This window comes from Capsicum annuum, chromosome 7, assembly GCF_002878395.1.
Source record: "Capsicum annuum cultivar UCD-10X-F1 chromosome 7, UCD10Xv1.1, whole genome shotgun sequence".
NCBI classification, from domain to species: domain Eukaryota; kingdom Viridiplantae; phylum Streptophyta; class Magnoliopsida; order Solanales; family Solanaceae; genus Capsicum; species Capsicum annuum.
In genome coordinates this window covers 89140172-89156491 of record NC_061117.1, presented here as the reverse complement: position 1 = coordinate 89156491, position 16320 = coordinate 89140172, and positions in this window count along the sequence as shown.

Below are 16320 nucleotides of genomic sequence, written 5' to 3'. Positions count from 1 at the left end.
TTATATAGCAATTGATTTCTGAGTCAGTCCAAAAATTCTAGCAGAGACCTTCACAGTCTCTACCCCAGTGGGTAAAACCATCATAGCCCGACGGGTATACAGAAACTTCCCGATTATAATATTTCAGAAAGACACTTCAGTAGACTTAGTCAAATTAGAGATTACTGATTTTGATGTCATTCTCAGCATGGATTGGCTTTATTCCTTCTATGCCACAGTTGACTATAGAAAAAATAATAGTCCAATTTCAGTTTTCGAATGAACCCATCCTAGAGTAGAGGGGTAGTACTTTAGCTTTCATAGGACAGCTTGTTTCCTACCTTCGGGCAAAGAAAATAATATCTAAGGGATGTGTCTATCATCTTGTTTGAGTTAAGGACTCTAATTCCAAAACTCCTAGTCTTGAATCAGTCCCAATCGTGAGTGAATAGTCAGATGTCTTTCCCAAAGATATTCTAGGGATTCCTCTAAAAAGGGAAATAGACTTCGGCATTGATCTTCTTCTAGATACTCAGCCTATATCTATTCCACCATATAAAATGGAACCGAAGGAACTCAGTTCTGAAAGAACAGTTGAAAGATCTCTTAGATAAGGGATTCATCAGACCCTGTGTGTCCTCATAGGGTGCACCAATCTTATTCGTGTGAAAGAATGATAGTTCTTTCAGAATGTGCATAGACTACCATCAACTCAATAAAGTCACGATAAAGAACAAGTATCCACTTCCCAGAATCGATGACTTATTTGACCAACTTTAGGGTGCCAGTTATTTCTCTAGGATAGACCTCAGATCCGACTGTTATTATCTCAGAGTCAGAGAATGTGACATTTCAAAAATAGCCTTTCATACTCGGTATGGTCACTTCAAATTTCTAGTCATGTCCTTTGGTGTTACCAATGCCCCAATAGCTTTCATGGACTTGATGAACCGTGTGTTCATGCAGTACTTAGATATGTTCATCATAGTCTTTATAGATGATATTCTGGTCTATTCCCCTAGTGAGCTTGATCATGCAGACCATCTTATAATTATACTTCAGACTCTCAGAAATCATCAGTTGTTCGCCAAATTTAGTAAGTGCAAATTTTGGCTAAGGTGAGTAGCATTCCTTGGCCATATCATTTCTGGTGATGGCATTAGAGTAGATCCTCAAAACATCGAAGTGGTAAGAAACTATCCCAGACCTATCTCTCCATCAGACATCAGGAGTTTCTTGGGTTTGGCTGGCTATTACAGACGGTTTCTTAAAGGATTTTCATCTATTACATCCCCTATGTATAGATTGACTCAGAAGAAAGTCAAATTTTAGTGGTCAAATCCTTACGAGAAGAGTTTTCAGGAGTTGAAGACTCGACTCACCTCAGCTCCAGTCCTAGCTCTTCTAGATTGTTCAGATTGTTTTGTAGTGTATTGTAGGTTTGGGTTGTGTCCTCATGTAGCATGGTAATGTCATAGCCTACGCCTCCAGACAGCTTAAAACCTATGAGAAGAATTATCCTACTCATGATCTTATGTCAGCAGCCATAGTATTTTCCTTATAGATTTGGAGGCATTATCTATACAGAGTTCATCTAGATGTGTTCACAGATCATAAGAGCCTTCAGTATGTGTTTTGTCAGAAAGATCTCGATTTTCCTCAGAGAAGGTTGTTAGAGTTCTTGAAAGATTATGACATGAGTGTCCTTTATCATCCGGGCAAGGACAATATAGTGGTCGACACTCTCAGTAGACTGTCTATGGGTAGTGTTGTTCATGTTGAGGATAGTAAAAAGAAGTTAGCTTAGGAAGTCCATCAGCTTGCCAGACTAGGAGTTCTCTTAGTAGATACAGTGGAGGGTGATATATAGGTTCAGAGTAGTTTAGAATCATCTCTAGTTTCCGAGGTGAAATAAAAGCAAGATAGAGATCCCAGTTAAGTCAAGTAGAAAAAGTCAGTTAAGGATCAGAAATTGGAGGTTTTCTCCTAAGGAGAAGATAGTGTTCTACGTTGTCAGGGTCATCTATGTGTTCCAGCTGTAGATGACTTAAGGTAGTGAATTTTTATAGAAGTGTATGGTACGCGCTACTCTATTCATCCAGGGGCCATAAAAATATACCGCAACTTATGGGAGGTCTATTGGTGGAGTGGGATAAAGAGGGGCGTTCCAGAGTTTGTGGCTAAGTTCTCTATATATCAGCAGGTTAAGATAGAGCATCAGAAGCCTAGTGGACCTATGCAAGAGTTCATTATTACTACTTGGATGTGGGAAGAAGTGAATATGGACTTTGTGATAGGTTTGCCTCAAACTCATCATCAGTATGATTCAGTTTGGGTCACTATAGATAGAATGACCAAGTCAGATCATTTTCTCCCAGTTCATTCCTCTTATTTAGCTGAGGATTACGCCAAACTCTATATTAGAGAGTTGGTCAGATTGCATGGTGTTCCATTATCTATTTTCTCAGATAAAGGTACCCAGTTCACCTTTCATTTCTGGAAAGCGTTCCAAAAGGGTCTTGGTACCCAAATTAATCTCAGTACAACCTTTTATCGTTAGACAAATGGTTAAGCAGAAAGGACCATTCAGACCATAGAAGATATGCTAAGGGCGTGTGCAATTAATTTCAAGGGTAGTTGGGATGACCATTTCCTTTGATTGAGTTTGCATACAACAATAGCTACATTCCAGTATTTGGATGGCTCCATTCAAATCTCTCTATGGTAGGAGGTGTAGATCTCCAATCAGTTGGTTCGAAGTTAGTAAGGCCTTAGTTATAGGGCATGACTTAGTATTTGATGCCTTAGAGAAAGTCCAGTTGATCAGAGAAAGACTCTGGGCTGCTCAGAGCTGACAGAAGTCTTATGCAGATGTGCATAAAAAGGATCTCAAGTTCGAGATTGATGACTATGTCTATCTAAAGATCTCTCCCATGAAGGGAGTAAAAAGGTTCAGCAAGAAGAGAAAGCTCAGTCCCTGATATATTGGTCCCTTCAAAATTCTCAGTCGCTTCAGCAAGGTAGCTTATGAGCTTGAATTTCCTTCAGATCTAGCCCCAGTTCATCCAGTTTTCCATGTCTCTTTGCCCAAGACGTGTATAAGTTACCCAGTAGTTGTAGTCCCTATTCAGAGTATAGATGTTTAGAATAGCCTCTCTTATGAGGAGATTCCAGTCAAACTTCTAGACTATCGAACTCATAGACTGAGGAAAAAAGAAGTCCCTCTAGTCAAAGGTCTTTGGCAGAATTATTCCATTGAGGGAGCTACTTGGGAAGCAGAATCAAACATGCATACCAAGTACCCTCACCTCTTCTTCGATGACTTAGATCAAGCTTAAGGTAAAACTTTTCCTTAAGTTTTTTAGTTTTCATGTCCAGATTTCAGTTACGACTTGGTATCAACCTCATGTTCAGGATTCCGTTTTGTTTAAACTTGGTACTAAATACCATTGCATATCCAATTATATGTTCATGCATCAGATTAGTCATGTGTTCATGCATCAGACATGCCTTCTCCTTGTGAGAAGACTCAGTTATTAGAAATCTCAGTCATGCATTCAAGTATTAGCTCAGTCATGAAATCATGCATCAGATATGCATCCTTTGTATGAATCTCAAAAATGTTAGTTAACTAGTCATGTTTCAGTGTTATTGTTTAGTATGTACTTCGGCTTATCGTTTCTCCCATCTCAGTCAGTCTCATTCGACGATGAATGTTCCTAAGGGGGAGATATTGCAATACCCTAAAGTTTCCTAGCTAATTTTGTGTCAAGAATGTCAAGTATTACCTTTTAAATTGAATGATGTTTATTCCATGAGAAATTTCAAGATTTTCACTTTTTGTTATGTGCGAAATTCAATAAGCTTTCCATCGATATAAAATTAACCTAAATTCGATAACCGAGTAAGAAGTTATGACTATTTCAAGTGTCCATAGTAAAACATCACCATATTAGTCAGCAGCACGCCGCACCATAGGAGAAAATGGAAATTGTAAAATTCTAGTAGATGTCCACGATAGTGGCGCCTCATGCCAAACTTCTAGGTTGCAAATGAAGTGGCAAGGCGATGGCTCTGCGTCGCGCCATCCCTCAATTTCCTAGTTGTCAAAATCCAGTGGCGTCGTGTTGTGCCAGGGGTGCAATTCGGGAAAATTTCACTGAAATTAAAAGATGCGTCCAGTGTTAAAAGGTTCAATTCCTCCCCTCCCTATTTAAGCCCTTTAACACAAAATTCAGCTATTTGGAACCCAAAATATACTAGTTTCTCTCAATTTTCTCTCTAGAACAAGCTTGGGTTTTAATTGGGGATTCAATTTCAAGAAAGTCTCTCCATCAATATTCGCTAAATCAAGAACTAAGGTATCGTTGTGTTGATTTATGTATTCCTTTCATCCATAAAGCTCAAGAACCCTATTTTAAATTATGAATCATGATATTTATGTTTTGGGTTGGTTTTAATAATGTTTATCTTGCTATATGATTCCCAAGTTGGAGTATTTATTGTTCTTCATGAAACTACATTAGCAAGTGCGTGAAATCCATAAATTGAATTATTTATAATGAGTCAATTTGATGATTAGGCCTATGCCCTAAGGGTGCATGCAAGGTGTTTTATAAAAGGCCTAGGAGGATAGAAATTATGTACTATAGCTTAGTTATGATCCAAAATGACTTCCATGCTATTCTTACGTATTGAAATTGTTCGTCAAATTTCTCATGAGTTAGCCATATGAAATTATTCTATGTATCTTATTCACGTATCAAGATATGATAATCAAATGCCCATGAAATATCTTCAATTATTCTATTATAGATTGTTGATGTTAGTCATGTATTAAGGAAAGTCATGCCTTGTCAATTTCCTTCCATCGAGTCCTGGGGGTACTTGTACCCAAAAAATATAGCTGTGTGCCTAGCTTTAGTGTCATATTTTCACGATATCCTCAGTCAAGCCATGATCCATAGAACTCAGTCAGTCATGTGACTCAGGAAAACTCAGTAATACATTAATCTCAGTACTATTCTGCCTGTCAACGGAACTCAGTAAATCAGTCCAGTTTAGTTCATTAATCCATGTTTAGTGTCTATACAAATGGGAGTAGAAATTATCACCGAGTGAACCAAAGGATGGGAACACACACTATCAGACGAGGGTGTGATTCTTAGAAGTCATCCTTGCATTCCAGAACTATGTAGCCAGCATAGGTAGAGACATCAACACTTTCACATGAGGGTTAATGAAGTGGATAAGCACGGTCAAATGAAGGCCCCACCATTCTCTTTTGGGGACACTGTCAGATAAGGGTCACTCAAAGATTGTCCTTATCGGTGGCGCGGTATTGACACCCTTTCAATTTGGATTACAAATTGGACCCTAACTCAGCTATAATATATTATTTGGGGCATGTTGGTTAGATATCTACTTCACACAGTTTTAGTTACAGAATCAGGACTGTCAGATACAGTCAATCATTCTCAGTATAAGGAATCAAATAGTTCTACAGAATTTAGGACTATCAGCTATAGTTAACTCAAAATAGTATGAAACTCATCTAGTTCTGTTAGATTCAGGACTATCAGATATAGTCACTCATGTTATTAGTTATATCAACCATCAGAACTCAGTTATCAGTCATGTTAGTTATCAGTAAACTCATGTTATGATGATCTCAGTTATAGTTACTATGTATTCATGCATGTGTTCTCACGTTTATATTAGTCAGTTAGCTAGTATTGTTCATACATATAAACCCTATGCATTCAGCCTACCTCCAATGCATACCGATATATTCAAAGTACAGACACATTTGTGCTATGGTATCTTATATCATAGGTGTAGAAGCACGAGCTCCAGAGCATTAGTAGCATTCCAGTCTCAGCAGTCAGAGTTGGTAGTGAGTCCTTATCTCTTGAGGATATGATCATTTATTTATTATCTCATTAAGTAATTTATTACTTAATGTTAGTTGGGGACATTTCCCATCAACTCCTCATTCAGACAGTTTAGTCACTTAGAGGCTTTCCAGACTATCATTTTCAGACTATCATGTTATTTAAGTTTTGTTTTGGGTATTTCATACCCAATTTAGATGTTATATCTTTATCAGTTATGTTATAGCCTTGAACCTTATGGCTTTTCAGTTTATATTTCCGCAATCATACAATATATTATGCAGTATACAGGTACATATATCAGCAATGGGTTAGCTTGTGGTCTTTTGGGGTCATGAGCATCGTGTAGCATTCTGGGTACCAGATCTGGGGTGCTATAATGCATGTTTTACCAGAAAATGTAGTTACGAAGATAGGCTTAAAAGTCATGTTAGTGTGCGTGCGAATAGCTAGCAAGAGGTTTTATTTAGTTATTGGAGGAAAAATCAAAATTCTTCATGAGATAAGAAATTGAGAAAATGCAGAATGTGAGTGTACATTTAGATCCTCAATATTTGCCAGTCCCTATCATGTAGCTATCAGAACTCCGTCACAGTCTCAGTCAGCATTCACCAAACTTAGTCCCATTTCAGGTTTGCTTGACCAAAGCGTACAATTACCAGTTATTCATTTGTCAGAATCTCAGTATTTCAGATTCATGTTATGCTCTTGGTATTGTATTTTAAGATAATACCATTCCCACAAATTCACGCTTAGTTACCTCACGCTCCTCAGTCAGTCCTTACCTCATAGGCATAGTACTTCATCATTTCAGTCCATTTATTCAGGTTAAGTACAGTTCAATCTTACATGACCCGTATTCAACTATCAGTCATCCAATTAATTAAATAGGTTAGTATGTTTACGCATTCGTGATTGGTGCCCATGTGAATATTTTCAGTAGTCTCAGGTGAAGAATTGTGTTTAGGTTGAGGGTATAGTTAAGAGAGTATTCGAGAAATATATTTAAGCTTGAACATTTGTAGCGGCAGTACATAAGGCTTAGTCACTCTATTTTAGGTGATGTTTCGTAGGCCTCACCTTATATTAAAGAATTTTAGCCACGTTATGATTTTTTATATCTTATTCAGGCCATGCCAAGATTTCCTTGCTCCCTAAAGACAGTAGAACTTTATAGAAAGAGTGTCAATAGATGCTCTAGTTAAGCATAAGTTTTCAGTATGATTTGTTCTGTAAAGACAACAATTTAGTTTAGCAGTCAGGCAGACAACTTCGGATGGTTTTCCATCTTTCCATCTAGTCCTCCTATCCCAACATGGAACAATCCTAGTAGTTACGAATCCAGCCCAGTTCATGTATCATATCTCAGATATTCAGTCACAATTTAGTTTGTAGGTGCCCTGTGCACCGTCTTAGCCTTTCCTTAGTATCCCAGCCAAGTCAGCATTCTTCGAGGGACATAATGTCCTAAGGGGGAGATAGACTATAACCACTAAGCCTTCAGGTCCAAAACCTTTCAGTTTATCTTCACATAACATATCCAGTTTGGAGTAATAGGTACTTATAAGTTGACCCTCTCATTCTAGTATTAGTTGAATGACCATTACCAAGTCATGTCATGTATTCAAGGGCCTAGTCCCATTCATAATAGTCAGTCCATGTATCATGTTCAAACTCAATTATGTTCTCATGTTCTCGTTCATGCATGTTTAGTGTAAAAGCTCAGTTTGTCAGTAGCTTAGTCATGTAGTCATGCATCAGATATGCATGTTCAGTATGTAAACTCGGTCCAGTGTCTCAGCTTAACCAGTTTTATTCAAGGATGAATGATCCCAAGGGGGAGATAATGTAACACCCCGTATTTCCTTAGGATAATCTAAGTCAAAGAGCATGAGTATTCGTATATAAAATTTTTGAAACACTCATTATTTATCAGTGTAGAGCCTGCCATTGCATAGGAAATTCAATTAGCTTTTCAATGATATAAAATTTTCCTAAATCCGATAATCGAGTGAGAAGTTTTGGCTATTTTAAGTTTCAGTCGTTAAACACCGTCATTCAGGCCAGTAGCGTATCACAGGGCATGTAAAAATGGAAATTGTCAGTTTCCAGTAAGGTACCACGATACTGGTGCATTGCTTCGTAGCTTATTACATTTGTTAGTTTTCAGTACACCAACGTGATTCCAGCGCATCGCGGTGAACTTCCAAGTCGCATCCAAGGGGTAACACGATTCCACTGCATCACGTTGATGGTCCAATTCCCAGTTGTCCACTTTCTAGTGACACGACGTGATAGCACCGCATCGCGCCAAGGGCCCAAATCGGGATTTCTTTTACTTAATTTCCAGTTTTAAATTTTGAGTTTTTAAATCATTCCAGGGGTATTTGAGTTTTTTTCCCACGACACTAGTCAGCCTTTAACATGACATTCAACCCTAATAAACCTAGTTACACCATTATTTATTCAATTTTTCCCCAAATTAAATCATTCTCTCTCAAGAGGCAAAAACCCTAGTTCAAGAATCAAGGTCAATCCTCAAAAATCTCTCCAAGAACCTTCAAGAACTCTTCTTCTCAGGTATGTTAGGTGTTCATCTATGGGTTTCTTTCACGCATAGAGTCTGAGAATTCCTTTTTAAATATACAAGATCTCAGATTTATGATTTCCATGTTTGAATTAGATTGAATTCATATTCATGATAGTAGTTGGGTTTCAATCCATGATTTAAGTGCAAGTTTTATGAAATTGAATAGCATGTGTTATGAATATGTGATTATCTTGATAAAACCTTGAATTTACATAGTGATTAATATGTCTATGATGTTAATTGAGTTTTAATCCATGATTATTTTATGATTCATGAAATTAGATTAGTATTTTATGGGGAATTATATGAATTGCATGCTAAACCCATAGAATTGTAAGTTGGGCATTGTAGTTGCCATGTTTTTATGTTATCCATGATTATGTGCATGAAGTTGTGCTCCCCAAGTGTTCGATAGAATGTCCATGTGAATAAAGTGATAAAATCATGACATGTTATCATATGAACAAGCTTATGCCCTACAAGTGTTTGATAAAATATCTCTACAAATGATATATGAACATGTATACATTGTTATGCTTTACGAGATCATGTGATGCTTTAATTTTCATCCTATCGAGTCCTAGGGGTATTTAATACCCAATAATTTAGCTATTTATTTAGAGCCAATGTCAGTTACAGAATAGTGTCAGTCTTGTCATGGTCAATAGTACTCTCAGTTAGATATAGAACTCAGTAGAACTCAAATAGTTATAGCACTCAGGAAAATCAGTGAATTCAGTCCATTTTAGTCCAGTATAACAGTTTAGTTTCTATTCAGTTGGGAGTAGGATTTAGCACTGGTGAAGTGCAGGGATGACGACTTCCCCTTCAGATAGGCAGAGTTGTTAGAATCAGTCCCTGTACTCTAGAACTGCATAGCCAGCACAGGATGAGGAGTCACCCATTAGGCTAGGCTTGATTTCCCCCAGGGGTCACCCGTCAGATAAGGCTTGGCTCTGCCCAGGTGTCACCATTAGTTAGGCTTGGCATCCTGGTTTTCTAGAGTTAGTACCCCTAGCACGGTATTAGCACCATTCCAGCTGGGGTTATAGGTTGGACCCTAATCAGTTTAGAGAGGGGTACATCGATTAGATGATTATCTCCAAAAGTTTCAGTTTCAGTCTTCAGTTTAGAACTCAGTTTAGTTTTATAGAATCAAGACTGTCAGACACAGTCAATCAGTATTAGTATTTCAGTTATCTGTAACTTCAAATATCAGTTACTTAGTCATCAGGACTCAGTACTTAGCTTCAGAAAAGTTCAGATATAGTATACGTCTATGTATGTCCATAATATTGCGTACTCAGTGATTTTAGAAGTATCAGTTATTCACGTACTCTTATATATATTTACTCAATATTATTTAGTCAGTTACTGTTCATGCATATGAGCCCTTGCATTCAGTCTTACCTCATCTAGCATACCAGTACATTCCACGTACTAAAGCATACTGTTTCTTTGAGCTATGATGTTTCATATCATAGGTTTGGACGCTCAGATTTCTCAACCGTACTTAGACAGATCCAGTCAGAAGTCGCAGATTTAGTAGTGAGTCCTCATCTATCGATGATATGCTTTTATTTCAGCATTTAGTAGTTTCAGTATTATAATAGTTAGAGTTAGTTGGGGGCTTGTTCTATCAACTCCATATTAGTCATGTGTTAGCTTATGGTCCTTTGGGATCATAAGCACAGTGTGACAACTAGGGGGTAGTCTCGGGTTGTTACAATCTATTGCGTTACTGTAAAGTGGTGAGCCTCCATTTTTCGAAAGGCCCGGTCATTTCATCTGTTTTCTTTACTTCTAATTATTTCATTTTGGATTCTTTTTGGTCATAGTCGGGGGCATTCCTGGCCTATTTAGCATTTTAGATTTTAGAGGCTTTTGTGGACAAGTGTGGGTTGGATGTTAGTTTTGATTCATAGAGTTTACATTTGATTATCTATCTTTATTATATATTTTGGTTGTCATCCATAAAATTATTTTAATATGCTCTTGAGATGGGTGGGTTTGAGATACCCGTCACGGCCATGTCCGATTTTGGGTCGTGACATTAAATCATCTATTTCAAATTACTTACCCCAATTTATATGCATCTCATTCAAGTATTTTCTTTATTACTTTCCGTGCTATTCTAACAATAAAAATGACTTTATAGATGAACTAAGTAAAATGTTGATTACTCAGTTTTCAGACACTGCAAAAGTGGATGTTTCTATCGATAAAACTCATAATCCATAATATCAAAGTGAATATGAAGATTTGATACATACCTCGAGCCCTGCAGGATTACCACCTTATAAATCATCTTTAAAAAAATTGCCCTATCATATTACTATAAAATTTAAACTCTTCAGAAGGTTTGTACAACAGAACACAATTAATATGTGATGATTTCCATGTTCATCTTATTAGTGCTACATTATAGTGGCAACTTTAAAAATACACATATGTTTATTTCACGTATACCATTATTAACCTCCGAGGATGAAAAAATTTTCATGCAATTTAAAAGAACACAATTTTTAATACGATTATATTTTGCTATGACCATTAACAAAAGCCCAGGGCCAAACCTTAGACTTTGCTATAATTTATTTAAGTGAACCTGTATTTTCTGATGGTCAATAATATGTTGCTTTATCAAGAGCCAAAAGTTTAAACAATATAAAAGTATTACTACAACCTCATACAGCTAATAATCATGATGATTGCTATGCACATAATATAGTATACGATGAAGTTACTGCAAAAGCTTTTATCTAAATTAAAATTTTCATTGTCAAGGATAAATATTTTGTCACTTCTTTTATATTATCAAACATGTTGATTTCTTCTACATATAAACAAAATTTTGTGATTTATACTTTCTGTTTCACAATTATTAAATGTTATCCTGGACTAAAATGTATAGTATATTTATTTATATTATTTAATTATATTTTATAATTTTTATCTAGTTGAAAGTGGTAGAAAGACTTAATATCAGTAAAATTACTCCAACAATCAGTGAATGGATTTGTAAAGTGCTAGTTATTGAATGTCCAAGAGAGAGCCGGAATAGAAACAAAAAATACCAATTATTTCTCTTCCAAGAAGAAGAGGTACAACTTCTTTTAGTTTTGATATGTATATTAGGTGCACCATTAAAAACTTGCAATTTAATATTTTATATCATATTTCTACAAGATATTATGATTTTAGAAAATCTTATTAGTTTATACTTTTCATAGGAAACTCAAATGCAATGCATTATCTTCGATGGTGATATAAACCATTTTTCAGATTTACTCCACCCTTTTCACATATACTTGGTGTCAGTCATAACTATTAAGAAATTAAATGACACATATGGAAAACCAGTGAACAACTTTACTTGGATAATAGAAGGAGGTACCATCATTGAACCTAACAAGTAAATCCTTAAGAAATTTCCCTGGCACCTCTAACCCAACTTGCTCTCATATCATTTAACAACCTTGATCTTCTATCTGAAACCTATGAATTTAGTATTCCTATATTTAACTCCTTATATTTTTTGATAGTTATTATGATAAAGTATCTTCACTTATATGTTTATGTATTTTTTATCTTTTATATACAATATATGCTCACTATCGAGCTGAATATTGATTCACCAACATACGTTGCAAATGGATCCAGAAGTCAAGACTTTCTTATAATGAATAATAAGTAAGCACACATTTTTTGTTATTTCTGTTTTACTTATTCTTCTCTAGGAAGCTGTTAATCTTACTATTGTAGAGTATTAAAAATGGTGTTATTGCCTTTATATATGGTGGGGTTATTGTTTCTGATTAACTTGATTTAAGGAAGGAAAAAATGTAAATTTTTTACTTGGAAAAGTTTGTTCTTTATGGATTTTGTGGATTTAGGATGTGAGGTTGTTTCTAATTTTACTTGAGTTGAGGAAGTAAAAACATTAACTTTTTTCTTGAACAATTTTATTCTTCATGGATTTTCTGAATAGATGGTGTGGGGTTGTTACCTATTTTTTTTATCAGGATCATAATGTCAAATACAAGCAATTTTATGATCTTTGAAATGTCAGACCCAAATAGTTGTACTTATTGATCAATCAGTTTTTTGTTACCATACCTTTTGATTCCATTCTCCACACCATTCACGATCTCATAACTGCATAACAACAACAACAATGATAACAAACCCGGTATATTCCCACATAGTAGGGTCTGGGGAGGATAGTGTGTACACAATCCATACCACTACATCTCAAGAGGTAGAGAGGCTGTTTTCGATAGACCCCCGAATCAAGATAAAATGCAGTATGCAAATGCATCAAAAGCATAGAACACGATAAAATAACATAGAAATGACATCCACAAAAATAATGTAAATTTCCAAACAAAGGACACCAAGATCCATCTAATTACTGACTACGACTCAACCACACACTTAGCCCTCTATCCTAATATTTTCCCCCTATATCTTCCTATTCAGGGTCATGTCCTCAGTCAGCTGTAACTGCTCCATGTCACGTTTAATCACTTCTCTCCAGTATTTCTTTGGTCTACCCCTAACCTGCTTGAAACCTTCCAAGGCCAACCTCTCACACCTACGAACTAGGGCATCCGTTCCTAACCTTGTCAGCCTTTGTGAATCCACACATCCAATACAATATTCTTATTTCTGCCACCTTCAACCTTTGAATATGAGAATTCTTAACTGGCTAACACTCTGCTCCATACAACATAGCAGGTTGGACTGCAACTCTATAGAATTTGCCTTTCAGCTTTGAGGGCACCTTCTTATCGAAAAAAATTCCTAAAGCAAGCCTCTATTTCATCCAACCTGCCCCAATACAGTGAGAGACATCCTTATCTATCTCTCCATTACCCTGAATGGTAGACCCGAGGTACTTAAAACTATCCCTTTTGCAAACCACCTGAGAATCCAACTTCATTACCACTTTCTCTTCTTGCCTCGAGTCACTAAAGTTGCACTCCAAGTACTCCGTCTTGGTCTTACTCAATCGAAAACCTTTAGACTCTACAGTTTGTCTCTAAACCTCCAGCTTATCATTAACCCCTTGTTTTAACTCATCAATCAAAACTATATCATCCGTAAAAATCATACACTAAGGCACCTCGCCTTGTATATTCCGCGTCAACACATCCATCACCAAAGTGAACAAAAAAGGACTAAGAGTTGATCCCTGATGCAACCCTTTCAAGACTAGAAAATGCTCGAAATCTCCTCCCACTGTCCTTACCCGAGTCTTTGCCCCCTCATACATATCCTTAATTGCTCTGATGTACACCACCAAGACCCCTCTAACCTCTAAGCATTTCCAAAGAACCTCCCTACGGACCTTGTCATACGTCTTTTCCAAGTCAATAAACACCATGTGAAGATCCCTTTTCCTCTCTCTGTACTGCTCTACTAGTCTCCTTACTAGGTGAATTGCCTCAGTCGTGGAGTGACCAGGCATAAAACTTGTAAATTTTTATCTACTAGCTGAATCTATATTTTGTAATGTATACTGCTAATCACACTTGATTATTGGGAGCACCTTTATGTTTAAACTATATAAGTTATCCTAACTCTTTTTGATTGGCAATAAAGAGCAACTATGGATGACGTCTCCAATTTGACACCAATCATCAGAACTCTCAATTGTAACCATTTTGTATTATGTCATTATTTCATTTCTTAATTCTCTTTAGCAGAAATATTTTTTTAAGTTGAGAGTCTATCGAAAATAATCTCTCTATCTATACAAGATAGGGGTAAGGTCTACTTACTCATTATTCTTCTCAGACTTCACTAATTGAAATTATAGTAGGTATTTTGTTATTTATTAACTTGGATTTTTTTGAGTCTAGTTAAGTTTTTGATCTTACTGTGGTTAAGAAGAAAATTTGATTATTTGCATATTCAGTTTTTATCTACAACTTTTGTTTCTTCATTTGTTGAAACTTTTTTTGGATAACTTGTGTCTTTCCCCTTTTACCAAATTACTGAAAATATTTGTTATAGTTCATTACTCACTTGATGTACTTCAAGAAAATGAAGGAATTATTTATCGGAATAGCTGCATAAAATGAATTTTTTATGACTTATTCTCTACTAGACGAGGAAACAATTGCTAACAAAAAATATATGATTTTATTCAGGAATGAAAAGGATAAGTTCTTTAATAATTTGAAATTTGTGAATAAATTCTTCCTTGGGATGATATTTTCATTACGTTGTTGAGAGTTTTTACGTAGATTATAAAAAAGTAAACAATGTTGCAACACTTGCGACTAAATAAAGATCCCTTTTATAACAACTCAATCCTCATTTCTATAATATTTGAAGGTAGATAATATTTTGATCTAATGATTAATTGAGGTTAAATTTCTATAACAATGATTAAATGTTAGTTATTTTAGTAAAAAACATACTAATTACACATATTTGATATCATAACAAAACTTGCTCACTTTTCTCTCATTATATGGTGTTTGCATATCATTATCGAACATAATTTTCTTCTCAAACATATAATATTGATACTAAATATCTTTTTCTCATTTTATACAGGAACAAAACCACTAAACTCACACTCTGGGCATACTTTATTGATCATGATGGAAGCAAAATCTTGAAAATACTTGTTTTCTTGCGAGAAAAATTGCAAAATCAAGATCAAGTAAACAAATATATAAGTATTTAAAATATAAAATTTAAACAAAATATTTCAATACATGTAGGATTAACAAGTATATTTGGCACAATGATTCAGATCAATCCTTTGTACCCACAAGTTGTTGTGCTCTGAGCATGGTATCCTCCTAACAAGAAAAACTCACTCCCATACAACACGAATCTGTAAAAAAATAAATCTTTCTTTATGTTTTTAACTTTTAGGACTAGAGCAACAACAACAACAACAATATACCTAGTATATTCCCATAAAGTGGGGTTTGGGTAGGGTAGTGTACGCAATACATAGCACTACCTCAACTGAAGTAGAGAGGTTGTTTTGGATAGACCCCCAGCTTAAGACAAATAATAAATATAACACACAAAAAAACATAAAGCAACTAAAAAAAAGGGATATCACACCGCTAGATAGTAAAGGAAATAATGCACCTACAATGTAATATTATAAACTAGTTATACAAAATCATAGACATTACCAAATGAACAATTATTGATCAACTACAAAAGAAACACTATGTCTACAACAAGATCTCTTCGATTCATTTCCTTTAAAAATAAGATCATATCCATCACTGATGCACAATAACAACTCTCGATAAGAATAACAATAAATTTCATATGCCATTCTACTAAATTTTTATTAAATTTTAAATTACAAAATACATTGCTAGCATTTCAAATCTCTTAGGGTCAAATCTTTCATATAGAAGCTGCACTTTTGTTGCCAAATAAAAGCCACCAGTTCATTGTTATGAATTGGTTAGATTGTAAGCGTGTCTTCATCAGAATTCATTCCTATAGGGCATTTTACTGTGCATCTTGTCGTGGATCCACAAATCTTGTTCCAAAGTATCATAAATAAACCAAAATTTTATTACATAGTGCTTATAATTAAAGATTCTCATTCATTTAATGAATATTTTCTTGATCATTTTTATGATAGATGTCAATTTTTAAGTCATTATGGTAGATGACAGTGGTTTTACAATGACACTTATAGTTGATGAAGTTGCCGAAGAAATGTTGCATCTCACTTTAGATGAAATCTATGATATTTGTTGTGACAAGGTACATAATATTTGTTTGTGAACATAATATCACTGGTGCTTCCTAAAAAATTGGACATTTTCAATTATACCCTTTGAGTAGTTATCACTGATGAGA